This window comes from Herpailurus yagouaroundi, unplaced genomic scaffold (genome assembly GCF_014898765.1).
Source record: "Herpailurus yagouaroundi ecotype Mexico unplaced genomic scaffold, PumYag 159, whole genome shotgun sequence".
Taxonomy (NCBI): domain Eukaryota; kingdom Metazoa; phylum Chordata; class Mammalia; order Carnivora; family Felidae; genus Herpailurus; species Herpailurus yagouaroundi.
The window spans coordinates 48,521,798-48,542,377 of NW_024412400.1; the positions used below are offsets into that span (position 1 = coordinate 48,521,798).

At 35.5% G+C, this 20,580-nt stretch overlaps 1 pseudogene; it reads left to right on the plus strand.

Annotated features, from left to right (window-relative positions):
* Positions 1-649: 649 nt before the first annotated feature.
* Positions 650-844, plus strand: LOC121034293 (uncharacterized; annotated as a pseudogene).
* The last annotated feature ends 19,736 nt before the right edge of the window (positions 845-20,580 follow it).

The following is a 20,580-nucleotide window of genomic DNA, read 5'->3' on the forward strand; positions in this document are numbered from 1 at the left end:
TACAATATCACATGAAGGAGGAAATAGGAAGAGCAAATGGCAAAGGACACTCACCAAAATAATCTTGCCACAGAGCAGATGACAAAAAAAAATAGGTCTTAAATTAAAATTTAAATGAAATGGTTAGTTTTACAAAGCAACTACTCAAAAGATACAAACAATTACAGTACATGAAACTATGTAACAAAGGAATGAAACAGGAACCAAAACAGCTTAGGAAAGAAGCAGAGTAGGAAGTAAAACCATTACAGAAATGGAGGCTAATCTGACAGAATTAGGTAGGACAAAATATGGCAAGGAACATGGAGCATCATACTGAAAATACAAAGCAAAATGAAGTGGAAACGGAGTTGAGGAGGACTCCAGGAAAAAATGATCACTATGGAATCAAACATATACATAAATGGTTTCCCTGAAAGCAAGAATCAAAACAATGAAATATAACAATTATTTGACAATATAAAACAAGAAAACTTTCCAGAAAATGAAAGTAATAATGGTAAATCCAGAGACAGAAAGAGTACAGCATGTACCAGGAAAAATTAGATATAGAATGACCAATTTTATTACAGAATAATAAAACCACTGGACTTCAAAGGTAATGAAAGAGCCCTCTAAAATGTACAAAGACCAAGATATTTATAAATGCAGCTTTGTGCAGTGGCAGTATCATAGCCAATGAGGTTTATCCAAGGCATGATTATTGCTAATTGAAGATACTTATAAATGGTAAATAATCAGGCTAGTGTCCAAAAGTTCCACAGAACACTAGAAGATGGTAAAATAATGCCTCAAAGATAGTGTGACTCAATAATTTTAGTACCTCCCAAATTCTCACGTAAGAATAAAAACAATGAACTTTAGATATATAAAAACTCAGGGTATATATAGTGCCTATAAATTCTTCCCAAAGAAACCATTCAAGAGTAAATTTTAGCTACCCAAGAAATAAATGGAGATACAGTGGCGAAAACAAACAAAAACAACTAGTGATGAATGTTAATACCTTTTAACTCCAGTACTAAGACTAAACAGTTATAGAGATTATAGATATAGACAAAATGTAAAAGTCACCAATCCTGACAGGATTCTTTCATTTCCTTGCTCTCTTTCTATATTAAGAAGTATGCAAAAAATCTTTGTGTGCACAGGTGCACATCAAAGATGAAGCAGCAGTGAGATAAACTGAGATAGAATTATAAGGAGGTCATATTCTGTTTAGATTACCAGGAAAGAAAAGAAGCCTGTAGGGCTCAAGTAGGAGGCTCTTACCAAAATCAAGCCTGTATATTTGTTGACGTGCCCCTTGTACTCCTTCTCAGAAACAGCCTGATGACTAGTGTATGAAGGCGAGGCACCCTCAATATAAAGGAATTTTCTAGAGTACAACTTGCTTAGGCACCAAACACACTCTCCTATTGGTTGTATCCAGGGCCTCAAAGAAGAGAAATTCCAATTTACCAGAGGTCCAAAATTGAGTGGACCACTAGTTTCATCAAATGCACTTAATGTAGTTAAATTCAACTGAATCTTTTATTACACCCATATGATTTTAAACATCAATTATTGGCCATCTCTAAAGAGATATTTATATAGAAGCCATGAGGATAAATACTTGCTGATTCTAGACTAACTGGAAAATTTTCTTGGTTTTAAAGATCAATTCACTCTCAGCACTTTTTTGTGAGGTAGGAGCTACTATTGAGCAAGCTTTACAGATGAGACATATGAAGTACACCATACAGAAAAGAGCGGCATAAGTAATAGTCCCTGAAATAGAGAGCCTAGAGTCATAATCCACCTGTGCCATTTAATGCTGTTATGAAGAAATTTGTTTGTAGTGAGGTTTCAGTCGTTTGAATCATAAAATAATGACGATAAAAACAATAACGGTGTTGTTCTGAGGATCAACTCATACAAGGTACATAAAAATGCTTTATTTACAAAGCATTTTACCAACTTATCATTATTACTATTACTATAAACATTCTCCATCTGGTCATCTCATTTATAATTAGCAACACTGCACACGCTTTTATGTCTTTAAAACGCAAAAGGGTTATCCTATTTTTCAGTAGAACTAAAAATCATTAGTTTCCTTCCACAAAGTGTATATAAAATACTGGTCTCTGAATGTGCCCTGGAAAAAGAGTTTAGCTTAGCCTCTCAAGGGACCTTTATCTCAAAAATGTTAAGGACAACTGATAGTGGAATGAATTGCCTAACCAGTTGCTGAAGGTAGTTTTTAAATCATGGGAGCTATGGATTTTAAAAGCATGCACTAGCAAATTCAGATTTATGTTATCTCTGTTATCTATTGGTCCCTTGAACTTTCTTTTTCCTAAAATAACTGCATGGGTCTAAGAAGAATCCCAAGAATAGATGATTCAGACCAATTAATAAGAAACTATCTCTCAGGGTTACAGTTTGAGTACAAAACATTCTGGCAGTCCAGACAGAGCTTTTCAAATATTCTACATGTTCACAGTTTATAAGAGATGTACAAGTTTTCTCCTTTGTTCTTATGGTAATTTATTTTTTCTCTGGTCTCTCAGAACACTCTTCTTTACAACAAAGTCATATTCCAGATAAATTCTGAATATGTCACCTTTCAGTACTTTTTTCCCACTTCTCTTTATTCTTTCTTAAGCTGGCATTAAGCAGGAAAGCATGCATTTCCAACGGGAAGCAACTTCAGCACATGAGGTTTCCAAAAGTATTACTAATGCAGAGTGGATTTAATAACTGGGAGAGATAATTGCAGCATTGCCTGTGAGGCCTACAAATATTTAACAATAACAAGCATTAGAGGGGTGAGACTCAAACTCCTTTGTTCGGAGAAACTAAGCCTGTATCTCTAATTTGATACCAGCTTCACTTCATTATAGTCCATCTCTGCAATTTTGTGATTTAGATTATACAGCTTTGATCTATACTTTCCTTCTCCTCCTACTCTGGTATATCTTTATGGGCCTAAAATCCCCAGGCAAAAACCCTTGAAATGGCTGACTGCCAGGACTCGTTTCCAAACCCTTGAATTCTTTTCCCAGTCTCATGCTTTGAATTTGGAAGTGAAATACATTTGTTTTAGCTTGTTCATTTGTTTTCTTTGGCCTGATGCAACTTAAGTGCCATTAAGTGTTTCTGTGATGTCTGAACTTGAGGGAAGAAGAAAAGTACAAGATATGTTACAAGTGAAAAAGGAACTGTAATGTCACAGAATTCCAGAAAAGCCATCACACACATCATGTTCAATATTTTCCTCTCTACCTTTTACCATTTACCTTTAAATCCTTTTAAGACTTACTCAATTCCATCTTCATTAATTGCATTTAGGAATTTATAATTAAAGGAAAATTTTCATATTAAAATATCTATCAAAGCAAAACTGTTTTCTTTATTTAACATTAGGGAAAATTTCAAGGCTTTTTTTTTCACAATAGATAGTCAATGTCTGAGTTACAATTATAAAACATCCTGAATTGGGGCGCCTGGGTGGCGCAGTCGGTTAAGCGTCCGACTTCAACCAGGTCACGATCTCGCGGTCCGTGAGTTCGAGCCCCGCGTCGGGCTCAGGGCTGATGGCTCGGAGCCTGGAGCCTGTTTCCGATTCTGTGTCTCCCTCTCTCTCTGCCCCTCCCCCGTTCATGCTCTGTCTCTCTCTGTCCCAAAAATAAATAAACGTTGAAAAAATAAATAAATAAATAAATAAAACATCCTGAATCTATTCAGGTGAATCTTATCTAAAAATCCAAATATAAATTTTCAGAAGAATGATTGAATTAATGCTTCTAATTCTCTACCTCTCCATTCACATTACTTGCCATATGACTTTGAATGTCATTCCTCAAAACATAATGTAATATATTTCCCTACCCCTTGATTTTGAATTCAACTATGTAATTTTGTTTTTCTCAGTAGGATGTTTGTAGTGTGGGTACATTCAGGGCTTGGGAAAAAAAAAAAAAAAAAAAAGAGCACATAATTGTCTGCCATCGTTCTTGTGCCACTACCAGCTAAGAACATGGCCAGGCTAGTCTGCTGGTGGTTGAAAGACACATCAAGTAGAACCATATCACCCCAGTCATTCCAGCCAAGGCCAGCCTAACATCAGCCAACACCAGTTCATTCCCAATGTGTGAGCGAGCCAGCCATAATCAGGAGAACTACTTCATCACTCCAGCTGACTGCAGAACAAGCAAGCCCAGCCACCAGCACTTGGGCACATGAGTGTAGGATAAATAAATGCTTATTGTTCAATGTCTTTAAGGTATTGCAGTTGTTTCTTATGCAATATTTTCATAACAATATATAACTGATACACATGGGTCTAGACATAATATATGCACATGCATAAACATATGTATACATTATAGTATAAACAGAAACGTGTTGGAGGGTAAAAATGTTTCTGGATAGCTATGTGCAATACCTATATATATGTTAATAAATTTTATAGTAGATTTAGAAACTTTAAGATTACAGTCACAGAAATAGACCATTTTTCCTAAAGGTACTTTACTTAAAACCCTTTTGCCTACAGGTTTTCCAAATATTGAAACTCCCTTTAATATTATATTATATTAATATTATAATAAGTCTTATTTTTACTTTTTGTATTTCTGGAAAAATTTAGCATTTTAATCATTTAGTTCTTAGCATATTTTTATCTTAATTTTGTATACCTGATAAATAAATATTATATTTGCAACACTTTGGAAAAGGTAGAAATGTTTTGTTTGTTTGCAGGCTTTATTTAATATTTTATTCATTTTTTAATGTGTTAACACCCAGTTAGTCAGGAAGGTTAGCCATCAATTCTTGTCAATAATACTAATTTTTACAAGTAAGTTTAGTCAATTATAGGGATATGCAATCTTGATACAGTCCAATTATGGTTGTCCTATTTCTTAGCCCAGTGTTCCTCCATGGGAATAAATATATTGAAACATTTTAATACCATGTGATGTGCTGTGAACCTGAAATATTTTAGTCTTTCAAAAATGAAATATCTCAAACTAGCTAGTCTTTTAAGTGTTCAAATATAGATAAAATGGGTAAAGAAATAAACAATGATATAAAACACTCCCATCCTCATAAAAATGTTATAAATTTGATAACATGTACTATAAATATCTTTAAATATGTCAAATAGACTGGAAGTGAACGGAAACATCTAACTCCTTATCTCATCCTGCCACTATCCATGTGGTCAAGGGAACAACTTGGGAATTAGAAGTTATTATGGGTCTGGTACTATTTTCAATTAATGGCAGGAAATACTAAAATATGATGCAAAACAGGAGAATAAAGTGGATATTTAACTTAAAACTAAGGTGATTAATTCACACACATGCACACAAACACACCTCCCACAGAATCAAAGTACATGTACCCCTCGAGAGAACACAAATTTCCAATGTATACTGGATAAGAAAATATATAAATTCATTTTTGTTTGTCAAAGTATATTTTATTTTAGAAGCTGAGAAGAAAGCCTACCAATTCCCTTATTCAGTACCCTCCAATCTTTTTTGTCTTTCTGCCACTGTTTGCAGGGCAAGATTGTTTCCACAATGGGAAACTCTTCATAAACTATAAAATGCCATACAAGTATAACCTTTTTCAACTATCTTTGCATTTATGGATTATGCAATGTAACCCAAGGTATGTTGAGTTTTGCTTATTCTAAAGGGATGGTACTATATTGAAAGCAACAGAAAAATTATCATCAATATTGGAAAAGCAATTCCAGTTAGATCCATTCTACATGACAGTATGGTCTGAAACACTCTCATCAACTGATTTCATATACTCATGAAAAGTATACCACGTGGCAAAAATGTCCAAGATCACACAAAATAAAGCTTAGAGAAGAGGGTATTGAGGGGGAGCGGTGGGGAATACCACTAGTCACAGCATCAATGAAATTGGATGGAAAAACTCAGTTGAGCCACAAGCCGGGAAGCTACCCGAGACCACACCAATAAAGAGTGCTAAGGTTCTACTGCAGTAAATCAGACACTGGTGCCAATTTACTGGGCTTTCCATGTAGAATTCCTTACATAACTACCAGAATGTAATTTGGTTATACTTCCACTGAAGTAGACAGTGCCCTCAAGTGGATACAGGTTTCAAAACACTCCTCACTGATCACCCTATCTTGCTTCAGTGGTTCTGGGATTCCTGCAACAAGTTTGCTGGCCACATATTGCAACTGTTGGCAAGCCCACCCTCAACTCTGAGACCAGCAGCTGAACACCAGCCAACACTGAGTAGTCATTGTCAGCAGAAGGTTCCAGCTAAAATCACACGTGCACAGGGCAATGACCAGAGCCCTGCAGCAGGATTTATCATCTCAGTTTTAAACATTCAATGTGCCTTCTAGAAAGGCAACTTGTTCAGGAACTTTCAAAAGAAAGTAGGGAGATATTTAAGGATACAAACTTATAACCAGTAGATGAATAAGTCCTGGAGCTCTGGAGATCTATGCACAGTATGGTGATTGTAATTAACAATACTGTATTATGAAGTTGCTAAGAGACTAGATCTTAACTATTCTCACCACAAAAAAAAAAAGAAATGGTAATCATGTGACTCGATGGAGGTGTTAATTAATGTTAGATGGTAGTGATATTACAATATATAAATTTATCAAATCAATACACTGTATACCTTAAATTTCCTAAATGTTAAAAAGGAGAAAAAGGAGCAGTTGGTTGAGCATTGGACTCTTGATTTCAGCTCAGGTCATGATCCCAGGGTTGTGGGATAGAGCACCACGTTGGGCTCTGCGTTGACAGCACAGACCCTGCTTGAGATTCTCTGTCTCCCTCACTCTCTGCCCCTTCTTCTCTCTCTCTCTCTCTCTCTCTCTCTCTCTCTCTCTCTCTCGTACTCTTAAATATAAATAAATAAATATTTTAAAAATAAAAAGAAGAAAAGTAGGGAATAATGATTAGAGAAAAGTAGGGAACATTTTTTTCCACCATGAAAATAAGTAAAACAGGACATTTAAATTTGTACAAGACTGTAACTACATGTATACTACCCTTCTCTCAGTGATTGAGAGTAACTAACATTCTATAAGCTATGAGTAACAGAAAGATTGTAAAAGATAATTCCAAATAAATTAAATCACACTATAATGCTTAGTACACAAGATAAATTACATGGTTTAAACACAAATGAATAGGTAGGCAACTCATTAGTTTAAAAGTTAGGCCCTTCCTGTACCCACTAAATAAATATTAAACAAGTATTTAAAGAATATCTTTGAGGGGCGCCTGGGTGGCGCAGTCGGTTGAGCGTCCGACTTCAGTCAGGTCACGATCTCGCGGTCTGTGAGTTCGAGCCCCGCGTCAGGCTCTGGGCTGATGGCTCAGAGCCTGGAGCCTGTTTCTGATTCTGTGTCTCCCTCTCTCTCTGCCCCTCCCCCATTCATGCTCTGTCTCTCTCTGTCCCAAAAATAAATAAAGGTTGAAAAAAAAAAAAAAAAAAGAATATCTTTGAAACGGCAATAAATCATTGGCCTGTGCAGTGAAATGCCATATTGTAGGCAGACTCTGGGTAATCCCTGACTAAGCATATCCAAATCTCTTAACAGCTGAGCAGCTATGGCTGGAAATAAGATAAATGCATTTGACACCAGTAAAACACTAAGACCCAGTCTTCCTTTCAGTAACTGTCTATAGTTCAGAGAGCCTGTGGTTGTTCTAGTCACAAGTCCAATAAAACATCCTCTTTCCTACATGGGAAGTTTTTGTTATGTTGTTTTTTGTTTTTGTTTTTGTTTTTTAACTTGCCATTCAAGGTCTATGAGCACCTGGGAAGTTAAATGATAAAGGTCTGGGACTGAGAAAGAAACTCAGTGCCAAGCCACTTGAGATTCTGGTTTTATTACATTAGCACAACAGCTTAACTCACTAACAGATATGAAGACTTAAATGTATGCTAAGGTATGATTAAGTCAGATCATCTTCCCTTTCAGCAGATTTTGATATAAAGGATGTCACAGAGAAGCCAGAAAGGCATTTATGAGGATATTCAGTTAAGGGAAAAGAGAACCCTATAATCAGGACAAGGAAATCTGTAAAACCTTTACAAGTTTGTTCTGTGACAAACTTTCATTGATGTAGTTTATTAAAAGTATTTTTATAACATCATCATCATCCTCTCTCTCTCACTCTCTCTCTCTCTCTCTCTCTCCTGTAGATTTGATAGCAAAGAAACTGGAGCAGAGAAACCTTGAAGATTTAGCTGAAAGTCTTTAAAAAGTTTACAAAGGCTTACCACCAGTTTACAGAATATTATGAGATTTCTAACATAAATATTAGTGTTCAACTTGCAACTATTGAAAAGTGGTTCATAATTCAGAAGTCCTTCCAAATACAAACAGAACATATCTAGGGTCACTTAAAGGTTTATTAGTTACTGGCTCCCATAGAGGAGAGCACACTTCAAGTGCGAGTTAAAATCTATATAGTTTTCAAAAATATAACCTTAATTTTGATTAGAATCTACAGGCTTACAACAACAACAAAAACGCTGCTGTATATTCTACTTTGCCATCGCCACCTCTAGCTTCCACTTCTAAGAGTCAAACGCATTTAACTCTTTTACACATTTTTATAACATTTACCTTCAAAATTCCTTACAACTGCTAATAGTTATCTTTCTCCATTTTCATTTTAGATATTACATATTGACTTACTACTAACAAAAATGAGCAATGAATTCCATTGAATTCCCACTGTCCCAAATACCATCCCCTTAAACACACTGCCCTCCCTTACCTTTTAAATATCATAACTTAGGTGAAATTAGTATTCACTGATAATGCCATGACTCTAAGTATTCACAACAGAACCATGCAGTGTATTATGAGACATTTTGTGTACATTTTTTTTCTCTGTAATTATCTCATTTTTCCATTAGTTTAGTTTTCTGTATACTTTGCTTGAATTTACACCCAACCCCCACCAGAACTACAAAACAGTACCTGGGGTCCTCCATCCCCCTAAATTATTAGGACTGTTTGCTTCTGAGGTCTGCTGCATAGGTGTCAAAATGCAGTCTCCCTTTACCATGAGTCTGTGTATGTTCTCTGCAATTATGAACATGCTTGAAACGAATGATAATTGGACGCCTTGGCAAAGAAATGAAAACTCTCATCAAAGAAAAAGAAGATACAAAGAAGAAACAAGTGGAAATTTTAGAATGGAAAAATGTAGTAACCAAAAAGAAATCTCAGTGGATGGATTGAAGAGCAAAATGGAAGGGACAGAGGAAAGAATTTGGAAACTAGAAGGGAGAACAAAAGAAATTACCCAATGTGAATAATGGAGAAAAACTGGAAACAAATATGAACAGAATCTGCCTCAGGGACCTGTGGAATAATTTTAAAAGATCTTACATTCATGCCATCAGATTTCTCAAAGAAAAGGAAAAAGAAGGAGGGCCTGAAAAAGTAAAAAAGAAATAATGGTTGAAAACTTCCTAAATTTGGCAGGAGACATAACCTATAAGTTCAAGAAAATGAAGGATCCTAAAACAGGATAAATCCAAAGAAATCCGTGCCAAGACACATCATAATTAAACACCTGAAAACTAAAGACAAAAAATTGAAAGGAGAGAGAAAAAAAATGACACCTTACCTATAAGAGAAAAGTAATTTTAATGACAGTGAATTTCTCATCAGAAATCATGGAGGCCAGAAGGAATCAGCACAGTATTGTCCCATTGCTGAAAGAAAAGGACTATCAATCTAGAATCCTTTGGTCAGTGAAAATATTCTTCAGTAATGAAGAGGAAATTAAGACCTTCTCAAAAAAAAAAAAAAAAACTCACAGTACCTGTTATTAGCAGAACAAAGCTAAAAGAATGGGTAAAGGAAATTCAGAAATCAGTGAAATAGAAAACAGAAAACAATAGACAAAAATCAATGAGACAAAAAGATGGTCCCTTGCAAAGATCAACTGGCAAATCTCTAGGAAGACTGACAAAGGAAAAAAAAATTAGACCAATATCAGGTCTGAAGGAAATGACCAATGTCAGGACTGAAATAGTGTATCATTACAAAGACCATTCAGACTCAAAAGGATGATAAAGAAATGCTACAAACACCTTTGCACACATAAATGTAACAACTTAGCTAAAATGGGCCAATTCCTTGAAAAAAAAAAATCTACCACAACTTCTTAATACGAAGTAGATAATCTGAATAGCCCTATAGCTATTAAAGAAATTAAATTTGTAATTTAAACACATGTTGCAGAAATCTCAAAACTCATATGCTTTCACTGGATTATTCTATCAAATGTTTTATGTTTAAAGAAGACCAATTCTACACAAACTTTCAGAAGACAGAAGAGGAGGGAATACTTTCCAATTCATTTTATGAAACTTACTATATAGTTATAGTAACTGAAAGATGTGGTGTTGGCACTGGGATAGATATATAGATTGAAATAGAATAGAGAACCCAGAAATAGAATAAATATGCCCAACTGATTTTTGACAAAGGTGTAAAGGCAATTCGATGTAGGAAAGAACCATTTCAACAAATGGTCCTGAACCAATGAGATATCAAATAACTATCAAACAAACAGGAAAAGAGGAACTCAACATAAATCTCACAACTTTATGTAAAAATTAACTCAAAATGGGTCACAGACTAAACTACAAAATGTAAAACTATAAATCTGTAAGAACAAAAAATAAAGGAAAATCTTCTAGTTCTACAGTATTCTTAGGCTTAATACCAAAAGAATAACCCATGAAAGGAAAAGTTGATAAATTGAACTTCATAAAAATTTTTTAAAAATTGTTCTTTCAAAGTTTCTGATAAGAGAATGAGAAAAGGAGCTACTGAATGGAGGGAAATATTTATAATCTATATAAAAAAAAAGAATTGGTATCTCCAGCATATAAAATAGCTCTGAAAACTCAAGTGTAAAAATAGAAACAACCCAGTTATAAATGGGCAAAGGCATAAAGAGCCATTTTACTAGAGAACATACAGCACATAAAAGATGTACACCATCATCAGCCAATGAGATACAACCACATACAGGGAAACTGGATAACTCCTACATTGCTGGTGGGAATGTAAAATGATTCAGTCATTCTGAGAACATTTTAGTAGTTTCTTTACAAAACTAAACTTGCAACTAAGATATGACCCAGTAATTGTACTCATGGTCATTTATCATAGAGAAATTAAGATTTATGTTTATACAAAAACCTACACATTGATATTTATAGCCCTAAAATTGAAACAACTCAGATATCTCTCAGTGGATACCATGGGATATTTCTCAGCAATAAAAAGGAATGAGTTATCCATGCATGCAGTAACCTGGATGAATCTCCAGAGAAAATTAAGTTGAACAAGAAAAACCAATCCTAAAAGTTTTCATGGTATAGGCTGTCATTATTATAACATTCTTGAAATAGCGAAATTATAGGAAATGGAGAACAGACTCAAGGTTGCCAAAGATTAAGAAGGAGTTACGGATGGGAAGAAAGTGTGTATGGCTATAAAAGTGAAAATAAAGGGTCTTTCTAAGATAGAAATATCCAGTATCTTGATTGCATCAATATCAGTATTCTGGTTGTGGTATTGTATTATAGTTTGTAAGATGTTACCATTGGATAACACTGGGTAAAAGATACAGGGATCTCTCTGTTTTATTTTTCACAATGCATGTGAATCTACAATTATCTCAGAATACAAAGTTTAATTTAACATACTATGATACAATATAAGAAAATAGCATTTTGAAATACTTGAAAAATGGTAGATAAATAAATGTATATTACATTTGTGCATATATTTGTACACTGTAATATATTTATACATATTACAATTTATATAAATTTCTGTTTGTATTAATAATCATAAAATATTTAATATTTGGACATTTACAAAAAAAAAACCTGTCAACCATAATACAGACACAACACATACATACACACACACACACACACACACACACACACAGTAAGTAGATTTTTAATATCTGAAGATTCAACATTCACAGTTTCCACTAGCACTTAAGAAGTACAGGGCTTAGAGGAATTTATAGTTTTGCCAGTTCATGGATTTTATTTGCACATTGCAACTCTGGTGTGTGTTGGCAAATAGTTTGCTTTGCCAGTGAGCAATCACAACACAATTTTATGCTTTAGTTGTCATTCCATAGCCTTTCTATCACCCTATATGAAATAAACATATTATTTCTGAAAATAGCCATTAAATAAGAATGATACTAATAAAAATGTAGTCAAATTTTAGTGTTAGGATATGTCAGGGAAAAACAAAGTGTTAGTAAAAAATGAAGTCAGTTTTACTTATGTTTTTAAAATTTGAGAGATTCATCAAGGTATTGGCATATATCCCTTGAGAACGTCAATGGCTCAAATATATATATATATATGCATTACCATTTTATTAGAGAAATTTAAGTAGAATGTGAAATAATTTAATAGCATGACATGTAGTATGAAGGTTTTCAGTAATATAAAAATAAATACAAATTCATAAGGATTCTTATAACTAAGGAGGCACCAATAATATTGAAATCATATGAACAGAGAGTTAATATTTTTAAAATACTACATCACTTGGGAAGATATTGTCTGAAGCATTATTTCCATACAGTTTCTTACAGTTTCTTACAATTTTCTCCCTTTTTCTCACTCCTTTGTATAGTGTGTGTGTGTGTGTGTGTGTGTGTGTGTGTGTGTGTGTTATAGTTTCTAATACAGATCATGGAATTTTTCTTTCAGCTGGATACAAACATCACAACATCACATCTTTGCTATCAGAAGTCCTTCCTCCCCTAGTTCATAATCAACACTGTTCTAACACTGTGATCCCGTTTGGAGGAGGGAGTACTGATGTATCAATAACACCACCAAAAAAACTAAACATGCTTTTCTGTCCTTCAATTCCAGACATGAACAGTGTGCTTTAAACTATCACACAAATGATAAAGGAAGAATATGTAATTATATTTTAACTTTTTTTAGTGTATTTAGTATGATAACCTTCTTCAAACATCTCTAGCTACCAGTTCCACTGAGTTTGGCCATTACATATATGCCATTTGGAAAATCATTTTTTCAAGAGGTTTTTTTCTTGCATGAAAGTTTTATACAATTTTCATTTCAAATTTAGTCTACTTATGTAACTTCATGTGGAAATTTATAGCCCAGTAATTTTGTTTCACATGCATTTTTAATAGCTCACAGTGATGCTGACATAAATTTTATAATGCTTTATAATGTTTTATAATGTTTGTGACCATATCAACATGAAGTCTTACACTCATATATAAATAATGTAAAATTTGTACTTAATTCTGACAGAACTTTGGCATGATTTGATTTATTCCCATGATCTGAGGACATACGAAGTTGGGAAAATCTTGAGAATGGTTGCTGGAACTTTCCAGTTCCCTCAGGCAATAATTAAATGATTTACTGAGAATTCCATAGGAAATTTCCCTGACCACAATCAACTTTTTATAATGTCTGTAAGTGGTGATTCCTTTTTCCTCAAAGTTTCTTTAATTTAACTTTATATTTAAGCAGGGAAGGATTACGGTTTCTGAGGAGCGTTGGAGAGACAAAGAAAGAGGAGTTTAATTATACAGTCTACACCATTTATTTTACATTCATTGTTTAAATCTCAAAAAACCGGGCTGAAATTTTTCATCATTTGTTCTACAAAGATATAGAGTTTTTACCGAGGTGTTTAAAGTTGTGATACATTTTTTTTTTAATTTTTTTTTCAACGTTTATTTATTTTTGGGACAGAGAGAGACAGAGCATGAACGGGGGAGGGGCAGAGAGAGAGGGAGACACAGAATCGGAAACAGGCTCCAGGTTCTGAGCCATCAGCCCAGAGCCCGATGCGGGGCTCGAACTCACGGACCGCGAGATCGTGACCTGGCTGAAGCCGGCCGCTTAACCGACTGCGCCACCCAGGCGCCCCAAAGTTGTGATACATTTATGCATCTTTCCCATATTCACTATAAATTAGAGTGGAAAAACCACTGCGTTTAGAATTTAAAAACAAATCCTAGGTTTAAATTTTGGCTCTAGGCACTGTTCTTATACTCAATCAAATATGGAAAATCTTATTATTTCTGCAAAGCAGAAAGATACAGGTTTTTCCTACCTACCTCAGAGTCATAACTGTTTGTACAGTATTTCATATTGCTGTCATGTCATGGGGATAGAAGACAGCCTAATTTTCATTCCTTTCTCTTTATATATGATCAACCTTTTAAAACATATTATACAAATTATCCCCAGTTTACAGTTTTTATTTTACATTATATTAGTTTCAATATAGAGTTGAAACATAGTGATGGTGTACAACATAGTGATTTGACAATCATATGCATTAAGAATTGCTCACCACAATACCTGTAGCTACCATCTGTCCCTACACAAAGTAATTACAATATTATTGACTATATTCTCTATGCTGTACTTTTCATTCCCATGATTTATTTATTTTATAACTGGAAGTTTGTACCTTTTAATCCTGCCTTATTTGATCTACAGAATTTATCATTTCTTGTAAAAACTATTTGATGTTTTTCCCTTTATATACTGGGTTTATACTGTCAGGTGCATACAGGTTCACAATAATTACATCATCAAGTAATGTCCATATTTATACATAATAATGATTTTTTAAATGTTTATTTTTATGTTTTTATTTTTGAGAGAAAAAGAGAGAGAGAGTGCTCAAACAGGGGAGAGGTGGGGGGGGGGGGGGACGGGGAAGGAGACAGAGGATCCAAAACAGGCTCCCTGCTGACAGCAAAGAGCCCATGCAGGGCTCAAACTCAGGAACTCTGAGATCTTGACCTGAGCTGAAGTCAGCCTCTTAACCAAATGAACCACCCAGGTGCCCTCATAATAATGCTTTTAACTCTGAATTCTATTTACTTTAATGGTGATACTGTTTGCTATATTATCTTTCCCCTTGTCAATATCATTTTCCATCCTTCTATTTTAAAACATCCTATGCCAGGTCATAGGGTAGATCTATTTTTAATTTTTTGAGGAACCTCCACACTGTTTTCCAGAGTGGCTGAACCAGTTTGCATTCCCACCAACAGAGCAAGAGGGTTCCCGTTTCTCCACATCCTCTCCAGCATCTATAGTCTCCTGATTTGTTCATTTTAGCCACTCTGACTGGAGTGAGGTGATATAAGTCATACAGAGAAAGACAGATACCACGTTTTCACTCTTACGTGGATCCTGAGAAACTTAACAGAAGACTATGGGGGAGGGGAAGAAAAAAAAAAAAGAGAGGGAGGAAGCCAAACTATAAGAAACTCTTAAAAACTGAGAATAAACTGAGGTTGATGGGAGGTGGGAGGGAGGTGATGGGCATTGAGGAGGGCACCTGTTGGGATGAGCCCTGGGTGTTGTATGGAAACCAATTTGACAATAAATTTCATATTAAAAAAATAAAATTAAAGGAAATAAAACATCCTATGCCATTAAGTTCTAAATGTGAATTTGTTAATAGCTGAATTTAATTTCTTTTTATTTAAGTTGAGAATATTTGCCCTTTAAGTAAGCTTATTTTGCTTATATTGACAATGATTACATTTCTATCATCACGTTTCTTCATCATGTAAGTACTTGGATTCTTTGGAGTTCTTTAAACTTTTGATAACATCCTTAATTCACTTTTTCCTCTACTGGTTTCAAAGTTATACTTTCTGTTCTACTTATTTGAATCTGGATTTCTCAATAGTGGCACAAATGACCTTTTGGGCTGTATAATTCTTTGTTTTAAGGGCCTGTCCTGTGCATTGTAAGATGCTTCTTAGCAGCATGACTGACCTCTGCCCACTAGAGGACAGTAGCACACCCCCTTCTTATGACAACCAAAAATGTCTCCAGTCATTGCCAAATGTACCAGACATGGGAAACACACTCCCAGTTGTGAAGCTCTATTTTTTTTTTTTAACGTTTATTTATTTTTGAGACAGAGAGAGACAGAGCATGAACAGGGGAGGGGCAGAGAGAGAGGGAGACACAGAATCCGAAACAAGCTCCAGGCTCTGAGCTGTCAGCACACAGCCCAACGTGGGGCTTGAACCCACAGACCTGATATCATGACCTGAGCCGAAGTCGGACGCTCAACCGACTAAGCCACCCAGGCGCCCCTGAAGCTCTATTTTAAAGAGTATCTATACGGGATAGAAGGAACATACTTAAAGATCATAAAAGCCATTTATGAAAAGCCCACAGCTAACATCATCCTCAACGGGGGAAAAACTGAGAGCTTTTTCCCTGAGATCAGGAACATGACAGGGATGCCCACTCTCACCGCTCTTGTTTAACATAGTGCTGGAAGTTCTAGCATCAGCATTCAGACAACAACAGGAAATCAAAGGCATCAAAATTGGCAAAGATGAAGTCAAGCTTTTGCTTTTTGCAGATGACATGATATTATACATGGAAAATCTGATAGACTCCACCAAAAGTCTGCTAGAACTGATACATGAATTCAGCAAAGTTGCAGGATACAAAATCAATGTACAGAAATCAGTTGCATTCTTATACACTAACAATGAAGCAACAGAAAGACAAATCAAGAAACTGATCCCATTCACAATTGCACCAAGAAGCATAAAATACCTAGGAATAAATCTAACCAAAGATGTAAAGGATCTGTATGCTGAAAACTATAGAAAGCTTATGAAGGTAATTGAAGAAGATTTAAAGAAATGGAAAGACATTCCCTGCTCATGGATTGGAAGAATAAATATTGTCAAAATGTCAATACTACCCAAAGCTATCTACACATTCAATGCAATCCCAATCAAAATTGCACCAGCATTCTTCTCGAAACTAGAACAAGCAATCCTAAAATTCATATGGAACCACAAAAGGCCCCGAATAGCCAAAGGAATTTTGAAGAAGAAGACCAAAGCAGGAGGCATCACAATCCCAGACTTTAGCCTCTACTACAAAGCTGTCATCATCAAGACAGCATGGTATTGGCACAAAAACAGACACATAGACCAATGGAATAGAATAGAAACCCCAGAACTAGACCCACAAACGTATGGCCAACTCATCTTTGACAAAGCAGGAAAGAACATCCAATGGAAAAAAGACAGTCTCTTTAACAAATGGTGCTGGGAGAACTGGACAGCAACATGCAGAAGGTTGAAACTAGACCACTTTCTCACACCATTCACAAAAATCAACTCAAAATGGATAAAGGACCTGAATGTGAGACAGGAAACCATCAAAACCCTAGAGGAGAAAGCAGGAAAAGACCTCTCTGACCTCAGCCATAGTAATCTCTTACTCGACACATCCCCAAAGGCAAGGGAATTAAAAGCAAAAGTGAATTACTGGGACCTTATGAAGATAAAAAGCTTCTGCACAGCAAAGGAAACCACCAACAAAACTAAAAGGCAACCAACGGAATGGGAAAAGATATTTGCAAATGACATATCGGACAAAGGGCTAGTATCCAAAATCTCTAAAGAGCTCACCAACTCCACACCCGAAAAGCAAATAACCCAGTGAAGAAATGGGCAGAAAACATGAATAGACACTTCTCTAAAGAAGACATCCGGATGGCCAACAGGCACATGAAAAGATGTTCAGCGTCGCTCCTTATCAGGGAAATACAAATCAAAACCACACTCAGATATCACCTCACGCCAGTCAGAGTGGCCAAAATGAACAAATCAGGAGACTCTAGATGCTGGAGAGGATGTGGAGAAACGGGAACCCTCTTGCACTGTTGGTGGGAATGCAAATTGGTGCAGCCGCTCTGGAGAGCAGTGTGGAGGTTCCTCAGAAAATTAAAAATAGACCTACCCTATGACCCAGCAATAGCACTGCTAGGAATTTATCCGAGGGACACAGGAGTACTGATGCATAGGGGTACTTGTACCCCAATGTTCATAGCAGCACTCTCAACAATAGCCAAATTATGGAAAGAGCCTAAATGTCCATCAACTGATGAATGGATAAAGAAATTGTGGTTTATATACACAATGGAATACTACGTGGCAATGAGAAAAAATGAAATATGGCCTTTTGTAGCAACGTGGATGGAACTGGAGAGTGTGATGCTAAGTGAAATAAGCCATACAGAGAAAGACAGATACCATATGGTTTCACTCTTATGTGGATCCTGAGAAACTTAACAGGAACCCATGGGGGAGGGGAAGGAAAAAAAAAAAAGAGGTTAGAGTGGGAGAGAGCCAAAGCATAAGAGACTGTTGAGAACTGAGAGCAAACTGAGGGTTGATGGGGGGTGGGAGGGAGGAGAGGGTGGGTGATGGGTATTGAGGAGGGCACCTTTTGGGGTGAGCACTGGGTGTTGTATGGAAACCAATTTGACAATAAATTTCATATATAAATAAAAAAAAAAGAAAAAAGAAATATCAAATAAAATATTAGGCTTCAGAAAAAAAAAGAGTATCTATAAATTGCTATGTGCATGTATGTCTTAACAAAGCTTAATATTAATATACATCCTATTTTCTGCCAAGAGGAGATGAAGAACTTAAAATGTTATGTCTGTACTCCTTCCTTGTAGATTCAAATCCTTAGTGGTAAAGTACTTCCTTCTGAAATGGCACTTTCTGTAAGTATTAAGTCTCTTACTAGGTGTGTATCTGAAAATATGTTTATTTTAGGTGAGGCTGAGTTGGAATGATGATATTACTTCTCTTCAGCAATTAGAAGATATTACTCTATTTGGGTATGGCATGTATCCTTGCTCATGAGAAGTCTACGGACAGTCTAGCGGTCATTACTTGGCAGTGATCCGTATTGTGTAAGTTTTCATTATTTTGTCATCATTTTTGATGTTTTGCAGTTTGATGATATGTTATTCTATATGTGGATTTGTTTTTAAATTATTCTACTTGGGATTTCATACATATTTTTAAACTGAGTATTCATGCTTTCTTCAATTCTGGAACTTTCTCCAACATCATCTCTTCAGAAAATGCTTTTCCCTTATTTTCTAGAATCTCTCCTAGAAATACAGTAGGAATAAGCTGAAATACTCATTTCATATTTCCATCCCTTTACCTGGTTTTGCTTCAGTCCCAGTGATTTCTTTATATTTGTATATCATTTTATCAGCCTTCTCCTTCGCATGTGTGTACAACATAACTGTTTAAACATTTGAGTTTTTAATGTTAATCACTACAATATTTAGTTCTATAATTTACATTTCCTTCTTCATACCTGACTGCTCTTTTTCCCCATTATGTTAGTTCTTGAGTTTTGGTTATATTACTTTGATCTCTGAATATTTTAAACCTCTTTTATAACAACTCTTTTAGATTTGTCTAAAAGGATTCATGGGATGTGAATTTTCCTGTTTTTGTAGCTGCCAATTCTGATTTGGGCAATTTATTTTATTTCTGTGTGCTGAAATTTGTACAAACGAGCTCATTGTCAGTGGAAGCTATTTGCCTGTCAGAGGACTGAGTGATCTAAGTTGCAAGGGTGTCCTTCTAGTTTCTAGGTAAATGTCTAGGCTTTGTGCTTCTCTCTGTGCACTGGGTAAATGTGCACATTCAGACATCACAACCACAAGTTTGTATTTTCTCCTTCCCTCAGGTTACATCTATTCTTTCAGTGACCCATGAAGATTTGATGCCCTCTGCTATAACCCAAGGCCAGCGTGCAGTGTCTCTAGTCCTTTGAAATGGACAAGAAACTCATGTAGATTCTTCTATTTAGGAGGCTCAGCTCTGTCTCCCAGACACCAGGCCTATGACTACCACAAGCATCTTGGTGAAGTTGTTAAAATCCAGCCATTTAGGTGTAGATTAAATCCAGATACTCCACTCACTGTTTCCTCTTATTTTCTGGCATCAGGGATTTCTTGTTTTTACTTATAAGCTTGGCCTTGAACTTAAATTTTATTGGTTATGTTTCATCAATGTATTGTTTATAATTTCTATGTTTAAGGTTTTACATATCAGCTGAGTTTTCTGTATTGACTAAAACTTGTTTGATTTTCTAACATATAAATTTTTCTCATTATTTCTTTTACTTCTATATCTTTAATTTTTTAAATAATTACTTTATTGAGCTTTACTTAGATCTTAACCTTTTATTTCCTTATAAGTTTTCTGCTTCTGTTTCATAGAGATCGTTTCATTTCATATCCTACCAAAAATGCCAAACCTATTTCTTAAATGCTCTGTTAGTTCTTATAGTTCTTAATGGTTGTCAGATGTCTGCACTTCATTTTTGCTTTAGGATGACATTCTTTCTCCCATCATCTGCAGTAAATTTTCCTAAGTTCTGTGCTGGGGTATTTTTCTGATTTACCCTCCAGGTCCACCCTTCACCCCCCTTCACCCTGTGTGCCCTCATCATGTGCCCTGTGAAGCTAATATGTATGGACAACATCAATAGGGTAGAGAATCTTCTGGCTTCCAGTTGAGTTTAGCCTATGAAACACCTGCAGGAGACTGAAGGACAGGAGTAGAATGAGACCAGAATAATTATTTCCCTGCCTTCATTCCTTCCAGGTTGTGCAGACTT